We start from the raw sequence: 18,470 nt of genomic DNA, 5'->3' as shown, positions 1-18,470 counted from the left end.
GGAGCCTCCGATCGGAGAAGGAAATTATGTTTATCTACGTTACACTCGCCTTTCGTTAGGGAATAAGTTGCCTGACTTAAAAGTGGAATACACTATACCGTTTTTTCTTCTTCCTAAGGATACAAGCGATCGCTTTTCCTGAAGAAATACGACTGCGCACTGACAAAGAATACTCAGCGGATTTTAAAGGCTTTTCCCAGTTGTCTCTTTTTCATTTGGAGTTCAAGTAAGTTTACTTTTTTTGCACCTCATTAACTCACTAAATGTCTTGTTTTGATTTTGTATGGGAAACTGTTATTGATGGTGACAATGTGCATGTATAATATCGTATCTAACCATCGGCGAGGACCGTTTGATTCGCTGAATTTGAGTGGACGGCTGGACGCAGTTGTCCACTGCGCTCAAGGTGAAAATATGGGATAGTCAAAAAAGTTCACTCTGCCACAAGTTTCTTACTTTTTCCATTCATTGTTTGTTTTAAGGCAGTTTACATGCCATTTCTGATGCACATAAAAAAGCATGTTTTAAATCCAAAAGACTTGTCCGTAAAATTAGGGATTAGAGTTTAAACAGGCCACCTGAAAGACTTTAGAAAGTGTCAGCGTTTATTTACCTCAACAATGCAAATACCAGCATTGACCCCGCATCATGCATCAAAACAAAGTTCCAGTTTAGATTTCATTGGGTCGCTGATTGTCCGAGTAAAATGCGCAACTTTTTGATTGATGTGTGTTGCATCAAACCCATATTCTTTTCATTATAATTAGGATGCATTAGATTCTTGGTTACCTATTTTTTTGTGCAGAACAAAGTCCAAAGTGCAATTTTTATAATGATCAAGATTGTGTTGACACTTGTTACATTAAACCCACATCCGTTGTTTTGTTTTAATTGAGATACTTTGGCTGCTTCTTTTTTTTCCCCCCAGAAAAAGGTTAAAGGTTTTATTGTTTTAATGATCAAGCTTTGTGTTTTTAACAATAATTCGGAGCTCAACATAGGATGAAAGTGTTTTAAACCACAGATTTTCATTATTTTTAATAGTTTATATTCACTGACCTTACACAATAACAGTTTATACCAATTATTATGGTACACTACATGGTTTGAGTTTCTGCTTATAATTTAATGTTTTGGCAAGTCATTATGTATCTGTAGCCAAACAATTCCTTCAGAGAAAGAGTAATTCTATATTTTTATATTTTTGTGTGCATTGACAGGGAAAAGTCAGAAAAGTATTACTCCCCCTCTGCACTATTAGAAACCCCATAGGACAATATAGACCTCCATGATAGTTGTGCATTATGATTTGAAAAAAACATAGCTCCCGAGACTAGCAACTTTGGTCAAATTGTAATAAAAGTTTAGATATAGCCCCAGTCCAGAGATGACCCTGCTTTTTGTGCGGGGTTTTTTGACTCGCAAATAATTCTAGTGAGTGCAATTTGAATTGCAATAGATCTTAATTTGATCATAACATTTAATGCCAAACCTTCCTCAGGCTACACACAAGTCTTGCCCCAATATCAACTGTAAGCCATAAAAAGACTAATGCAGCTCATTTGGTACAACTTTGACATGGAGAGTGGCTCAAACCCAGTTACGTCTTTCCTTGACTGTAATTAAAACAACAGAGAAGTGTTTTGAAATGGTGAAAGGTCAAATGTGAGGGTCAGGCACTGAACCCGATCAGGAACGATACCTCCAGGTTTTTACTGCATAGGCAAAGAATGTTTTCTTTTAAACTGAGGTTGTTGTTTTTTTACCTTTTTGTTTAATCACAGCTGATCACTCTTGCATTCCAGCATTCAATCATCCTGTTAGCTTGTATAAATATATTCAGTTGTCTTCTGATGAGAGTTGCATGTTGGTTGTCAGTAGCAAGAAGTACTCTTGTCCTTCACAGCAAATGGAAACCACATACACAGAGGCTTGTGTGTCAAGCGTTTGTCTGGATTTTTAATGTGCCCTTAATTGAACAATTTATCACCCTTGATCACTGTCAAATAAGTGGGCAAGAGAGACAAAAGGGGATAAGCTGCCACGCTCAGCGGAGTTCCTGTCTGTCACAGCCCCATCAACGTGACAATTCTGTTTTTTATTTATTCTCTTGATGAAAAGAAATAGCAGATCAATGCATTTATGAGAACCAGCCTTGCAGGCAGAGGTAATGAAGAGTGGAAGAGTGAGAACATTGCATCCTTGAAAACTTGTTTTATTGGAGGAAAAACTTTTGATTCCTCCCCAGAGCTCCTTCCCAAGGAGTTGGCGGAAAAGCTAATTGAATTGTTCCCCGCATATGATGCCTATTCCTTGTCAAGTTAACACAAGTCAGACTATCCTCTAGGTTTCAAAATTCATTTTCCTTGCAATCATTCCTTTGCAAACTGTTTGTTAAATTTGCCCTACCTCAATAGAAGCTTGTCTGCACCCCATTTCCAATGGGATTGAATGGGGAAAGAGTCTGCTGAATTTGGCACAGGGAGCAAAGAAACATCACATATTTACAAAAACACTCACAGGCAAAAAAACAACAACAAAAAAACAAAATTCAAAAATAGTATAATTTGGAGAAGTTACAATATTTTTTTGTCTAACAATGGGTTCATTTGTTTATTCATTCATTCAGTCAGTCACTCATTCATTCATTTTTAGTGACAAGTCTTTTCTTGTTTTCTTTTGGAAGTGTCTGGTGTCTAGTCGTGTGACAACATGCTGTTTGGTTTGACCTTTAGGCATGTTTTTTTTTTTTTTTTTACTCTGTACAAAGCTTACAACCTCACAGTGTTTCAAAATGTTCCATGATACAATACATGCACAGAACTGATTTCATTTTAGGCTCACAATTTACCAGTCACGCCTCCCCCTTACCATTGCTTTGTACAGTTCAATCAAATCCAAATTGGGGACCATTTGGGTGACATCAAGTGCTTTGCAATTAGTCACAATGCTTTTGATGCAGCAACACAACTAATAACAGCTGCTTCTAAAGTGAGTGTCATTGCAAAGAGGAAAAGGGAAATTATGTGCATGAACAGCGGTGCTGTTGCCCTCACAGCTAATTGTGTTTATTCATTTTAATTAGCCCAGAGAGCTAAATCAGTGCTCTTTCACTAACATGAGGTGCAATTACTGCACTTTGGAAACAGGAGGTGGTGTGGCTTGTACAGCATGCCATCATTCCTACTCCTCCCAAGTCGTTGATTCATACACTGGGTGATGGTACGATTATCAGATGTTTAACTGTAACATGCACATTGCTTCGGCGGCCATGAGCACACATAGGAACATGAAAATTGTCAATGGTGAAACTGATGCTGAGTGACTCACTATGACACTGCATATTGTATATTTTTAAAGTTGCAGGTGTGAGGACACTACCATTTTAGAAGTAAGGAAAGATAAATAACCTTTACATTTATGTTCCCTAGTGATGACAAAAATGCCTCAAACATGGACTTCCCATCATTTTGATAAATAGCAAGTGCATTAAACTATTTTCCCCAGTTCACTTTCTAACTAATTGGAAATCTCGCACTGTTTCATTTAATTAACATTTGTATGGAGAATATGATGGCGGATAAATAATTTTCGTTAACTATTGTTTTTCTGTTTATCGTTACAGCCAAGCTAAAAAGAATAGGTTTCTTTTAAATTCTTTGCTTCCCTCTGGGAATATGTGGGATATGTGCTTGTTTTTCAAGACCAAAATAGCCAAGTGGTCAAAGAGTAAAAACAGAACATTGCAGTCATAGCAATTTAAATTGCCATCGTTAAACATACTGTACAATATACTGCGGGTTATATTGTACTCCCTTGAACAAAATTTTCACCTTGGGTGCTCTGGTAGAAACATGAGACAAGGATCACCAACCATTCACTAGACTCCTGCTGGCTGCAGTGGTCTAAAATTGGTAGCTTGGACTTCAGTAGACCTTTCGAGAGGTGTGGAATTGCTGTACCCTCTTCAAACAACACTTACATATCATATCCAAGCAAGATTGTTCAGTATCAAGTAAAGAATGTTGAGGCCAAGGTCAGTTAAAACAATAGTGTGGTAGGCTGTGAACTTGATTTCCTAGTTAGCTGAATTGGTCTTTAAAATGTAAGCCCCTGGCTGATTGTCAGGCTGTTGCGCTCTCAGTCTAATTCGTCATGACATCAGTGGTTCGCAATCCTTTTGATACCCGAGATGTATGTACTGCATGGGAGATTGTTGTCAACTAAATTAAACAGTCAATACATGCCAGAAATTCCTGCAGCACTTTCAATGGTCCCTATTGGCAATTTTTTTTTTTAAATGTCACTTTTGGATTACGAGTGACCTTCCTGTGATGCTATATTTAATGCCCTAAAAATTATTTTATACCCTTCCCCTGGCTGGTAGCTTCGAATATTGACATCTCTAATGCTGTGGAAGCTCTCTGGAGACTACAAAAATGTCAGGAAAAGCCTGCTAGAGACGCTTAAGGTTACTCGTAGTTATTGAGAGACTTTGAATTACAGGTGTGTACTGAGCCCCATTTAACACGAATTTGTCTGTGATTGGTTAATTTTGAACACATCACCAGTTGAGGGTGTGCACACTTGTGCAGCCGCATTATCCGGCTTGCTCATTTATTTATTTAAAATATTTTTCAGATTAAAAGCTGCTATGTACGTATCCACTGCATGCAATAGAGCACAGGTGTCAATATCAAGGCCCAGGGGCCAGATACGGCCCGCCACATCATTTTATGTGGCTCGCGAAAACAAATTGTGTATCAAATTTGCGTGTCATTACTAGAATTGCACCTTTAATAATATCTTTTATTTTTTTTAAATATTTGACCAGTTTTTACTCGTCTGATTTGAAAATGAGTTATTTGTCAGTTTGTTTTGTAGCTTTTACTGTATATAATATGAGGAGCTCATACATTTATTTGGGTTAACAGTCGTAATGGCCCTCCAAAAGAAGCTATGACTACAATGCGGCCTGCGAAAAAAATGAGTTTGACACCCCTGCAATAGAGTGTATGTGCTATTAGATATTTGAGGTGAAATGGGAGGCTTCGTTAGGGAATTTTCTTTCAAGTTAGAGAATATTCTTTCAAGTGACTGGGTGAACTGGTAAATGTGGACAAATCGCTGTCAGACTTTGTGCTAAAGCTTTGTGGAAAACATTGCCACACTTTTACCTTCTCTGCACATGCCCCTTCACTTGATACCTCCAGTTTAACAAGTGTTGAATCACCCCAAGGCTTGCAAGTTTACTTCTGATGTTAAGCAAGTGCAGAATGTCTACAGAGTGCTGATGTTTCCCATTTCACACAGTCTTAAGACTTATAAGATGCACAAAGTTTTATCTTTAAAGCCATCAGGAATGATGAATTTATTTTGTTCTACCTTAGGTCTAATCCCTTCATCCTAATAGTTAACACAAACTATTTTTGGTGAGAAATAATTAACTCGCTTTCATGGACAGGCATGAGAGAGGCGTGTCTATCCTGTTTCTTTGTCTGCGAGTCTTCTGGCAGTCTCCTTATTCTTGTCTCCGGCTGTTGGGCCGCTTCTCTGTCAAGTGTTATTACCAGCTGGCTTGCCCCAGATTGATGCGCAGCATTACCCTTGAGCAGTCTACCTCCTCCTCCCGTGTCTGGTAGAGAAGGTTGCCCTATGTCGTAGCAGTGTGACCCCTCTGAGCTTCCAGACATGTGGCACCTGGGAAGGGGTTGAAAAGGACCTCCGATTCTTTTGCCTGATTGGCTAGAGCAGGTTGCAGTTAGCTCATTTAAACACAGCTCATGCTGGCCGTTAGATGGTGTCTGCCAGCCTGTTGAGCCATCTGCATGAAGCGTCTATCTGGGAAGCAATTGCCCCAAACCATTTCTCTAATTTTGGCCTCTTCGCCCACATGAGGCAATAAACGTAAAGCCTTGCCAAGACTAAATGCACGACAGCTGAGTAGTAAAGAAGGTCAGTTCTAAGGTCTAACAGTCTGTCTGTCAGCAGGAGTGTGTTTTGTTTGAATGTGCCCTGAACACAGCATCGCATACCCTCATGGTCACTGTCAGATCATATTCGCAGTAGCAATGCAACTAACTGGTAATGTGAAAGTCCCATTTTATTAGACGGCCAGTTGACAAGAAAGTACAGACATTTTTCTACAAAGTGGTTCAGCAGTGCTCACTGCAGTAGACTTTATAACTGTAAATTCTGATCTCTGTGTTGGCTTCCGCATCGGAATGTGTAGGCGGGTTGGTACAAAAAGAAGAGTAAAATTGCTCATAGAGAAGAAACACAAAAAGCTTTGAATGCACTCAAATCATTGCCACTGCGTCATAGCAGGATCCGGTGTTTTGATAGCCTTCTCATAGATATCTCATAACCAAAAAATAAGATAGTGTACCATGTTAGGTCTGTACGGAAGAGGAAAAAGAAAAAAATAGGGGGCGGGTGACAGGATTCAGCCTTTTTTTCCCTCAGAATTCTGACTGCCTCACTTTAAAATCAGAATTCTGATTCTGACTTTAAAGTCAGAATTCTGAGAAAAAAAGTCAGAATTCTGACTTTAAAGTGAGAATACCCACCTTCTGACCTCAAAGTCAGAATTCCCAGTTTCTGACTTTAAAGTCAGAAGTCTAACTTTTAAGTGAGAATTCTGACTTTTTTTTTTCTCAGAATGCTGACTTAAATAGTGAGAATTCTCATTTTAAAGTTAGAATTCTGAGAAAAAAAGTCAGAATCCTGTCACCCCCCTTATTTTTTTTCTTCACTGGCCCTAATCCTCTTCTGTAGGGTCCGTTAGGTGGAAATGGTGAGAAGTGTTTTCCATGTCCCAACAGCAAATAATGCTTCCTAATGGTTGTCTTATATTTTGGTGCTTTATATAATGCCTTGATAGTTTTGTACAGATTGTTACATGGTCTTAAAAAGCTTGGAAATGAGAATGACTACAAAACATTCAATAATCCTCTCATTTCTATTGTTCCTGTTGTTAATTTTGCGCAGCCCCAACTTTAGGGACATCTGGCACTATGTGTGTTTGGGTGGGGGCACTCAGCTGCCCTAAGGGTGGGGGGTGAGTGATGGGGACAACAAAGAACATGTGTGTGCAGGCTGAGGGGGGGAGTTTTTGTGTGCAGAAAGGGAAGTGGAGTATCCCCCCAAAAAGAGTGGGCAGATAATTGATGGGTGGAAGTGTGAGTGCATGTGTGTGTGTGTGCGTGCACTGCAAGAAACTCAACATTCGCCTCCGGGAGGGTGAGAGAAAACGAGAGGACACCCACGGGCAGGGGCTGAGCCAGAGAATGGAGGATGAGGAGAGGAGTCGAGCAAGGAAGAGAAGGAGATTGGAAGGAGTTGAGGGATGCATCACTCAGTACTTGCCGGGGTTAAGGAGGAGCAACTACCTGCCTGTCAGGCTGATTGTTCATACCTATGCATCAGGGGATACGCGTCCCAGTTTATGAAAGATGGCGGGCGTTCAGTATGTGGGCCACTTAACAGAAATGGCTGCCTGTGGAACATGGCCAGGATTGAATTGTATGCAGATCCCAGCATTTCAGTCATGATGCTTGTTCCCACGCCATTTTCGGTGCACTGCATACGTACCCCTCTCTGTATGTATATGAATAAATTCCCACAACAACACAACGCCACACGTTGAAAATCCCAATCATGAAGCCTCATCAGTAATTACAACTTCCGTAGCCTGAGCCCCCTTTTCAAACAGTTCGCTGCTTCATCTTTCAGTGAAATGAAAACAAAGCCTACATGCTTTAGTCTGGATGCACAAATTACAGTGGACCAGTGGTGCATAAAAGCGAGAAGATGGGGAAAATCCACCAGAGGCAAATTGCATTGAAGATCCTCTCACTTTTTCACCGCGCATCTCATAGCCGGGAAGAAAATGTTTCTGAAGCGTATCGCGGTCGAGCGCATAAAAACCTTCTCTGTGCTTGCAAAGAGAAAAGGTGACATTTGTATGTAAATGGTGACGGGAATTATCCACTCTTTTGCAACTGACAGGAAACAGAGTTGACGCTTAGTATTTACCTTTGTTGCAAGGTGAACCGTTAGCTTGTTCTTTTATATTGTCATGCTGAGAAGACGAGTGGAAAAACGACTATTTGTAAATATGTCAGAAAAAATGTCAGATACATCTTTGCGATTCTGTCACAACCATATTCTGGCACAAATATGCACTACTGTTCAAAGGTTTGGGGTCACTTAGAAATGTCCTTGTTTTTTAAATAAAATCACTATTTTTACTATGAGGATATCATGAAACTAATCGAGAATACACTCTATACATTGTTAATGTGGTAAATGACTATTCTAGCTGCAAACATCTGTTTTTTAATGCATAGGCGTATAAAGGCCCATTCCCAGCAACCATCCCTCCAGTGTTCTAATGGTCCATTGTGTTTGCTAATTGTGTTAGAAACCTAATGGATGATTAGAAAACATTTAAACCCTTGTGCAATTATGTTAGTTTTCATGGAAAGCACTAAATTGTCTGGGTGCCCCCAAACTTTTAGTGTATGTCGTAACGTGATATGTGCTCCAGTTAGGAACCCGTTGTGTTTTGGTAAATACAGGGTATATATTTTATATTTGTTATCGGGGCCAAGTGGGCCTGAGATGAACTACATTGAGGAGATAGTCTTGCTCTGATAGACTCGCTGTGTTTTGCAGTTGACATCCACTTGGTCATCTGCACTCCTGCCACCCTGTAGTATTTGTATTACCTGGTGAGTCATATTTTTTTTCCATTCAAGACAGATAGATTTAAGATTGTCTATGATCTATGGAGTTTGTGATTTTTTTTCCTTTACTGTGCTCTGAACCCAAAGAATTTTCACACATTATCTAACTTGTTGCTACCCTGCTGGCTAATAGTGTAATGGCAGATAAGTGGTAAAAAATGCACCTATTGGGGTGTTCTCAAAATTCTCAATAGTGAAATCAGACTCTTTCTTTGTGTTGAGATCATAAAATCCAAACAGCGTGTGACACTGACAGAAGCTTAATAAAATAAATAATGGTAACTATGGGAAAGAGAGATTTGCGGTCATATATTCACCACCAGAGAGAGAGGGGCACCACATCCCTGCTTGCATTCATCTGTTTGAATTTTAATTTAGTGGAAAAATAAAGCCATTATACAAGACTTGTATTGTGTCATACTTAGCAAAGCGCTTTCTCTTGCTCTTAAAAGGTTGTTTTAGATTTTGGCAGCGGAATTGGCAATGATAATTATTCAGCAACTTTGTCCTGGTTTGACTGTGGATATGTTTAATCAGACGGTCAATAGACAGAACCACTGAGTTGTCCCAGAAACTCTTTTCAGGAACATGTTCACAGGATTATTATGGGCTCAATCAAATCAAGCCCCTCGCTGCAACCTAGTTAAATCATCAGCATTATGGCCTCAGATGTCCTAATTAATGAATGGATTTGTAGATTTGGGCATTGATATATGGACTGATTGTGTTGAGAAAAATAATGTTGACATAACCAATTAGTGTAATGAAACAATAGAATTGTTAATAATAATGATTGATAACTTGTATGCATTTGAAGCACGACAATGATGCTGTTGGGTATCACCATTTTTTTTAAAACTACCATGATCACACACGCACATGCGTTGACAAATATTATTTTGAAACATGGGGGTAGAAGACCAAAGTAAACCTGTCTTATAAATGGAGGTGGCCTCTTATTTCTTTTGGCCTTGGATGAGTGTAATGCAGGAAGAGAATTAATGAAGAACAGTGAAATTAAGGAGTCTGAGTTTTTAGCTGAAAATCAGGGGGAGGACATTGAACAGAGGGTCCCCATTTTCACGGAGATAAAAGAAGCACTAATGCATTTGAACTAGTGCCCTCGTGGGATGCACCATAAGGGCAAAATAGAAGGGAGCAGATTGGGTTTAATGTATTTTTTTTTTAACTACAGCCAAACTGTCAGGGGTGCTCCCAATTTTGCAATCACCAAAAGGGCCATAGCCCCACTTCCCAGCTGCCACTGGTGAGGCCTGTGCCAGGGCTGGGAGGGTATTTGATGCGCCCAACTGGCCAGGCTAAAACCCACTCTTCAATTCAAACAAGATCATTTATTTTGCCACTCAATCCCACACATAAAGTTATCTTGTTAGGTTATTACCGGATGTGTTTGTATTTCAATTGGACGGTGATAGCATTAACGATATTATAGTGTTCACACAGTCTGGAAAATTCTCCCCACAGTTCTTATCGGGAAATTAGCTTCCTTCTGCCATTTGTATGTCATACTGTGGTGCAAATACCATAGGTGGCCATAAATTACTTGATAAATACTTTCTTCTTAACAAAAGATTGATCATTTGCAGCGTGTGTGCATTTCTCACACTAAATAGAGAGTTTTGGGCTATTGTGTTGGTCTTCTCCAAAGTCAGTATATTTGGAAATACTCTGGACTCTGAGAGTGCCCAAAGCTTACAAGTACACACCCTATCTATCACTTTTACAATGTGCCGTTTTACCACACCGAGAGACCAACAGCTGCCTATGGCATGTACCCCTGTGTGAAGGTAATGGTCTGGCCTCCAGGCTGTGAGCCTATCCAGTTAATAATGAAGTGTCTTCGTCTATTGTAAATCACAGTTGGGTATTGTTGGGTCTGACGCCTTTGGGAGACTTACATGGAAAAGCATGTGCTACATGGGACAGTCAAGATTGAATGAAGTGAGAGAATAAAAACATCTTCTTATTTGATATATTGTAGAATCTGTGTTATACGAGATCTAAATATTAAACAATATCTGTCTTGGGCATTATTGTGTGTGGATGAACATAGGAGGAGTCAGAACGAAATTTGCTGCAATGTCAACTGTGACTTTTCTGGGGGAAAAAAATGGAAGACATGAGCTTACTGTTGAAATGTTCTGAAAAATATAGTGAGTGTTGGAAGTGGAGATTATGTGGATGCAAGAAGGCGAAAAGTATATAAAGGGCAAAATATGCTGGAAGCATATTATTTTTAAAAATAGCATTGCCTTAAGCAGTTCCTATCGAGTCGAGCAAACTTAGGTCTCGGTCTATCTGTGAATCTTGATATTTTCTTACAAAGCAAGCCACAACCGACTTTCCCTTCTCTTATTTGAGTTGAATTTACAGAACATAAAAAGTTTAGGAAAACACACTCAGGACCTAACTGTAATTCAAGATGATTGTGTTTACAGTTGTGTGCTTTTCTACTGCTGACATATTGCAGGACCTGTATGGCTGATCGTATATCCACTCAAGTACGCTTGCAGATGAGGCTCCCTGCTAGTTGGTGGCCTTTGTTTTGTCAATGAGATGAACTCCAGACATGGTCAGCAGTGTGTGGGGTCATGGTTTGATAACTTTGACGTTTATAGTTTATGGTTAAAGACCTGCATTTTACATGGAATTATTGGACAACTTTTCATAAAACAATAAGGCATCATATTTTTTTAATAAGGTAAAACATACCAGAAATTTGCAAGTTTGTTAACATTGGCCTAGTGTTTATGAAGGCACTCACACATATTAAGTGTACCATCTGTAATAGTTTGACTACTACATCAGTTTCAGTGGCAATTATTTATGATGTTCTTGTGAGCCTGATGCATTCCTCTGTTGAACAATGGAGACTTGTGTTGCATTCCAGAGAAGAGGCTCAAGAGATAAAAGTTCCATCAATGTACTCTACTGCATAGTCCTTCCTTCTGCTGAAGCCACCACATTCTCCTGTTTGGCCACCTCATCATAGACAACAAGTCCTGTTCTGAAGGTGACTTTGACCTCAAAGTCTTCATAACTTCTTTTTATCTCATGGCTAAACAACACTGTAATTGACTCTCAAATAACAGACAGCAGGAGATGCTGACCTTCAGCAAGCCCAAAAGGCACAATGGAGATTTACATTTTTTGACGCTGCAGATTGTATCTGAAGCACTTAAGATGCGTTCAAGAGTTCAAATCATTGCCTACCTGCATCTTAATGTGCTACAGAGTAAAGCCCCTTCACACAAGCAATTTGCACTTTGACTTTGAGTGAGTGAAATATTTTCACTGAGTTTGTGATCACGCTTGATCTGAGTTGGTGTGGGCTATTAGACAAGGCGACTGCATATGCTTGACCTGCTGGCGTGAGCTCAAAACCGTCTACAATGATTCTGGAGAATAATATATTCGCTTCATGTCATTTAATGCCAGTGAAAAGCAGCTCATTAGCATTAAATTCTGGTTTAAAACAACCGATTAAAGGAATCAAGTCAGGTAGAAATAAGGTTTCAATCAATGGAGCGAGTTTCTGTCAAGCTATCAACATTTCTGCACCCTCTCAATATTAATACTCTCAGGCTATTTTCACTTCTTTGGGTTTCGGGGCTGTTGCTCACATTTCTCATCAAGACATCAGTATAATGAAGTCACTTTACCCATTGTCCTGTGCGTTTCTATTGTGATTATAGCTTAGAGCTGTTCTGTTCCGAGAAGACATTAAAGGAAAATGGCCGGACTTTCCTTCACTATCTTAGACTGCCTCCCTTGATGTAATAATATAGTGAAAAGCTCTACAGCTGCATGAATTGTTCTTTGAATAATCTCATGGATTTCTTTTGTGGTATTACCCTCAAACGTCATATTGTCTTGGTTGCAGTTGCTGCCTGTCGATGACCTCTGTTGGGGCTTGAAATAGGCCAAAGGCAACAGATGAAAAAGGCCTCGGCTTAGAAAGCTGACAGGTGATCTGAGGTGCTATGTGCAGATGAAGCTTAAGACTAAACTTCTTCCTCGCACCTGATTTAAAGGTTGCTTTGAAATCTAATAGCCTGTTTCATTTTGTGTAAATTTCCAACTTGGTAACTGCGCAGTATGATTCATATTTTCTTGCTGGGATCATCTATATTTATTTTCTTGCATTGTGTCATCGTGTATTTTTCTCTGTTGACACCTAAGTGAATCATATTCTCCTTGGATGTCTTTTTTTATGGCACTGAGCTTATCACCTGGCATTCCACAAGAATGTGCATGACACTTTTTGATGGTAACTTTGTTTTCTGCATCCCTGTCAGCAATCGTCAGTGCAGCTTTCGTTTGACATGCTGTGCCACTACAGCGATTCGACTCCTTTCTTGTCATTTTGCGAGAAAAAATGCCATTGTAACCTTTTTAAGTCTTACACAAAAGTGTAATATAGTTTGGAAATTCACTCTGAGTTTTGAGAATGCATTCTTACTTACAGCCAAGGACTGTCACCTAAAAACCCTCTCATGTCATCTTAGACTACACAGCAAGATGATTTATGACCAATAGAGATTGTATGTTGTAGAAATTACCCAAGGGAGGACCCCTTGGTTTAATCAATACGTGACTTCAGTCCATTTATTACTGATGAAACGACCAAGTGAGACAGACGTAAGAAGCAAATCCTGTGAAATGTTCAGAAAGCCTCAAACCCGTATGAAGGTTTGTGAGTGACGTTGACTAATTATTCTATTTAATTCTTATTCAGCAAACACAATATTAATTAGAGTATGAAATTTTGACTCATGCTGGCACATAACGTTTTTGTGCTTAATGTTTGGCTTGATTCCCCTTTAACACATTTTTCATCATGCCTTGAAGTAATGCAATATCTGACCCATATGCACAACAAATTTAGATGAGCACAGAATTATTTTGACTTGTTACTGTGGCCAACATAAAATGCTGTTTTTCATTATTTGAACCGCTTAATTCAATCTAAAATGACTAGATAGTTTCGCTTGAAGCATGAACTCTGTACTATGTTAAGTACATAGTTGCAAAGTTAGATCAACATGTGATATGATAAATCTAATCAACCGTCTAAATATGCAGGAGGGAAAAAATCCAGGCACAATTAAAGCACTTGTGCTTTTAGATGTAAAAGCATGTGAATGAAAGCAGCGGCTGCCAGAGACAAACAACATTATACTGTATTATCTCGTAACAGCTTTACTGGCTGGGCAGAGAAAAACAAATTTAACAAAGAGGCCTCTGTGTTCCTTAATGTCATCTTTGGTTCACACAAAAATGTCAAAAATGTCAGTTGGGCTTTGCAAATTCCAGATACATTTGTTTTTAGTTTTTTTTATCCCCTTGAGTCATGATGTTTTAATTTGGCTCCAAACTTCAAGTTGCAAAATTCATGTGGGCTACTATACAACATAAAAAAAGCTATTTAGCATAATTGTACCTTTAGAGCAGGCTTCTCTTTAAACTAAAGTATTGATTTTCCTTCCTTCCCATTCTAGTCTGTTTTTTTTTTCCTCCACGGCTTATTTTTCTCCCCACATTCCTGGAATAGAGTCCACGAGGCTCGCTCTTTACTTCCCCTCATCACTCTCTCTTTCATGGTACTCAACTGGAAAAATGACAACATGAATACAATTTGAATACGGTCAACAAAACAGTGCTCATCTGAATGGCACAGAATTCTGTCTTTTGACTCCATGTTGAATCTACAGACGGCAACGCTCAGCAAGGTGGAACATGCTTTTCAAACTCAACAATTTGTAGCATGTACAAATGCTGTGCTTTGCCTGTTGGCTAGGCTAAATGCATACATTGCTGAGAGGAAAATACAAAACAATATGGCCCATTGCAAGGCTTTAATTTTTATAGATTTCAAGGTAATTTGTAATTGAACATGGAGGAACATCACTCCCTTTTGATCGCAACGCAAATTGATACTGAATTAATAAAAGCAGAGGTCACCCTGTTGTAAGTGTTAATAAGAATCAAATCTGAATTGCACTTTTTAAAATGCATTCAATGAAATGAATACGTTTTGTTATTTGTTTTTCCGAAAGTGCGAATGGAGCGACTGTTGTAGGAATTTATTCTTAATATATGTATATATATTAATTTATTATCACGACTATTGTAGGAATTTATTATTAATATGTATATTAATTAATTTATTATCAGGGATTTATCTCTGTATCAGCTATTCAGCAGTGACAGCACAAATTCTCACGTTTCATGAGCATGCAACACATGAAGACATTAAGGCATTAAACCATCACAACTTAAACAGGTTCCAATAACACAATATATCAATAGGCCGCCAAGTTATGAGTTAAATTGCAACATATTCACAGTGATGAGCTTATTCACTAATGACTATTTAGTCACAACTGACTTAGCAGACTTATTTATCCCTGTTGTTCTTTCCCGAAATTCCATTGAATGTTAAACATGTCATGTTTGCACCATCTGTCACATGTCTATTTTTACTCATGCATGCTCAAGCCTCAGTGTCGTCTCTATTTATAATACACTTTTTTGACCAGTGCAAAGAAAATATAGTATTCTTTACAGTAGATAACAACTGTTGACTAAAATTCCAGAGTGTGTCTGTGGGAATCATTTTAACGGTCCACATTAAAGTCAAGATGCTTTTGAACATCAACATCAGACAATTGTCTATATGTAACCACTTAACATTGTGCTGACGCTGCACAACAGCTTGTTAAGGAGTTAAATCCCTCCAGTGTTTGAACTGACTGATTCAGACATTTGTGGTCTAACGCAGCTTTTCTGGGTAATGTCCAGTTCAGTTTGGCAATGCTTGTATGAAAGGGGCTATTCAGAGTGGGGTGTGGTTCTCCCAAATTTGAGAACACAGACACAGTGCTCTACACCCAATCGTATTTTTACAGTATGAATAGCCTCTCACAGATGTTCATGTTTATAGGGGCCTCATCAGCTCCAATTCAGACCTCCCTTTGAGCAGCTGCACGTGTGCGTGCACGCACACACACACACGCACACACACACACGCACACACACACACACACACACACACACACACACACACACACACACACACACACACACACACACACACACACACACACACACACACACACACACACACACACACACACACACACACACACATTTTGGGCATGGAGGGAATAAGAAAGGGACAGCCAGATTAAAGTATTTCCTTTCTGAAGGACCTATCCACAATTGCATTCAACCTGTTTTATACATACTCACAAACCTGCCCTCATCTTGCTTTAGAAAATATAATATTCGTTTAAAACCGCAGAAGTCTCAAAATGAAGAAGCATAAACCACCCCTCACCTGCTGAAAAAGTTAAATCAGCAGATTTTTAAAGGGGCTTTAAATGTTAGAGTATCATTATAAACCAGAAACACTCTTCACACATTTGATGTCAATTTGTAGTTGGTGCTTTTAGAGGCGTTTTATATTTCAAACAGAAGTAGAATACCCTTCATACTTGTGTGCACAACTGCCGTCTCTGATCAGGAATCGAACCCAAGCCAGCTGCACCACCGCCGGCGCCGCCATGCTTCACTATCAGGATGATTGACATGAAACGTGAAATAATAGAGTCTGCAATTGGCTGGTCACTAGTGCGTATCCAGTCTCCAAGTTAATGTCAAGTGGAATTGGTTCCTCCAGTCCACCTGTGACGGTTGTGAACTTAAGTGTGATTAAAAAAGATATATATTAGAGAACAAATATTAAATACAAATAAAAAAAATATATATATATTTATCAAAAATGATACCTTTTGTCTGTATAGAAATGAAACTGGGCTGAGGCTGGGCTGCTGTTGTCTGGCAGTTTTTGCACATGCTTCCACTTATTTAGCTCCTCAGTGCTAAACTAATAAAAAAAACGTACGTTTTCAGTCTTGAAAATTTCAGTGAGGCTCAGTCGATTACAAAAAGAGGAGGAGGTGGCACTTAGTAAAGAAAAGATTGATTTTCAGCTGAACGAAAGCAGATGCATGAGAGCACACGCACACACACTCGCACACACACACGCACACACGCACACAAACACTCACATGCATGTGCTAAATATCGGTAAAGCGCTCGTCAGTCAGTCTGCTCAGTAACTTGCCCCCAGTCAGACTACTTGAGTGCTCGCCGGTCTTCAGAGGGAAGGTTAATTGAAGGTTATGAATGGGTAGCTGGCTATGAGAGGCTTTCAGAGATGTGTGTTTGGCTTTGTGTATGAATGTGTGTGTGTGTGGGTGTGTGCCTGAGTGTGCGTGCATGACTGTGTGTGTCCCTTGGTTGCTTGCCCTGACCTCTCCGCTCCTCATTTCATCTTCTATTCTCCCTCTGTATGTCCTCATCCAAAGCCCAGTCAAAATGTGCAGCCATGCAGATAGGTACAATCTCATTAATTCAACCCATGGGCAGTACTGCATTGCTAACTCTTCCTCTCCTCCCTTTCTCCTTCGCCACATATGCTAATGCCCTAAAAGGTTAATATAATCTGACGCCGCCCAGGTTAACTGTCTGCAGTTCTGTCAACAAAGTATCTTGACTGTTTTCTCGAGATGAGAAAAAATACTTGTACATAGACAAGAATAAAAAACATGATCAATAAAACTATTGTGACCTTTAGAATTTGTGACAGCCATTTTTGTAGCACAACTGGAACACTATGAAGTAGTATCCAAAACCTAGATCAAAACCAACTCCTCAGAACTTTTTCAATACAATTCAAACGAACTGACATCCCATTATGGATCGATACAACTTTGCATCAGAGCCATTTACGACATCTTACTTCCCCCTCCATTCTAAATAATCCCTGCCTTTCTGTTTCCATGGTAAACAGACAGATGGATCTTTTAATCTTGATCGATTTGTTTGCTTCTGACTCAAATGTCAGGTTGTCATTTGATCCAGGCCCCTCTTCCCTCCTCATTATTGTCTGGGGTTTTCCTCTTTCTCGTAATGATGCTGATGATCATGAGAATAGCTCTCCATCATAGCAACATGTTTATTGAAGGGACCGTTATTTGCTCTTGGCACCCCTTCTGTTTGTATGCTCAGCACATATTTGCTCTAAGTATTTTTTTTATTGTGTAGGTGTGCTTTTTGGAATCTCTTAAAGATGCAGCTGTGTGTGTTTAGTTTGTGGCCTCCGCAGTTGGTCTGATGGTGCAACGCAACCGCCATGTTGTTTTGTTGCTTCTCATTCCTCTACTCGCAGAGAAGCCGATGGGGGGTGAAGAATGAAAGAGCAAACAACTACAAAACAGAAAAAAATAAATAAATAAGGCAGACGAGTCATTGAAAAAGGGGGGTGCAGATGGAAAAAAGACGCAACAGCGGGGGAACTTTCGGGAAAAACTAAACAAAAACAAGTCATCGCCAGAGGAATTAAGTGAGGGCATACAGAGTAGCAGGAGTGAATGACAAAATGAAAAGAAAAATAAGAAAACAGCCTGTAGTGTGTTTACTGGTTCACCGGATCAAACAAAACATGTTTGTCGAAAACAAAATCAAGCATGTTTCTGAGTGCTGATGAAGCTTTGAATCAAATATAATTAAAGCCATCACATGAGTTTGACTTAAGGATCGCTGCTGTTGACATCCAACAAAGTGGAAGTGTTTCGAACGCAATCCCAGGGGTGCCACAATAGATCTACCAGCATGCATTTTGTGTTGAAC

The 18,470-nt window shown here is 39.4% G+C and overlaps 1 protein-coding gene across 17 annotated transcripts in view; it reads left to right on the top strand.

Annotated features, from left to right (window-relative positions):
* The window catches only part of ptprsa (protein tyrosine phosphatase receptor type Sa), a 168,860-nt gene that overhangs the window by 47,949 nt on the left and 102,441 nt on the right, over window positions 1-18,470 (top strand). For 16 of the 17 annotated variants that reach the window (XM_068652274.1, XM_068652278.1, XM_068652279.1 and 13 more), the window contains one exon: window positions 119-226. The exons of the other annotated variant lie outside the window; for it this stretch is intronic. The gene's annotated coding sequence lies outside the window, so the exon portion shown is untranslated. The remainder of the gene's footprint in view (window positions 1-118; window positions 227-18,470) is intronic. 17 annotated transcript variants of the gene reach the window in all.

This window comes from Syngnathus scovelli, chromosome 10 (genome assembly GCF_024217435.2).
Source record: "Syngnathus scovelli strain Florida chromosome 10, RoL_Ssco_1.2, whole genome shotgun sequence".
Lineage (NCBI taxonomy): Eukaryota > Metazoa > Chordata > Actinopteri > Syngnathiformes > Syngnathidae > Syngnathus > Syngnathus scovelli.
Note: the sequence above shows the minus strand (reverse complement) of the source record. Positions and strands in the feature narration are given on the sequence as shown.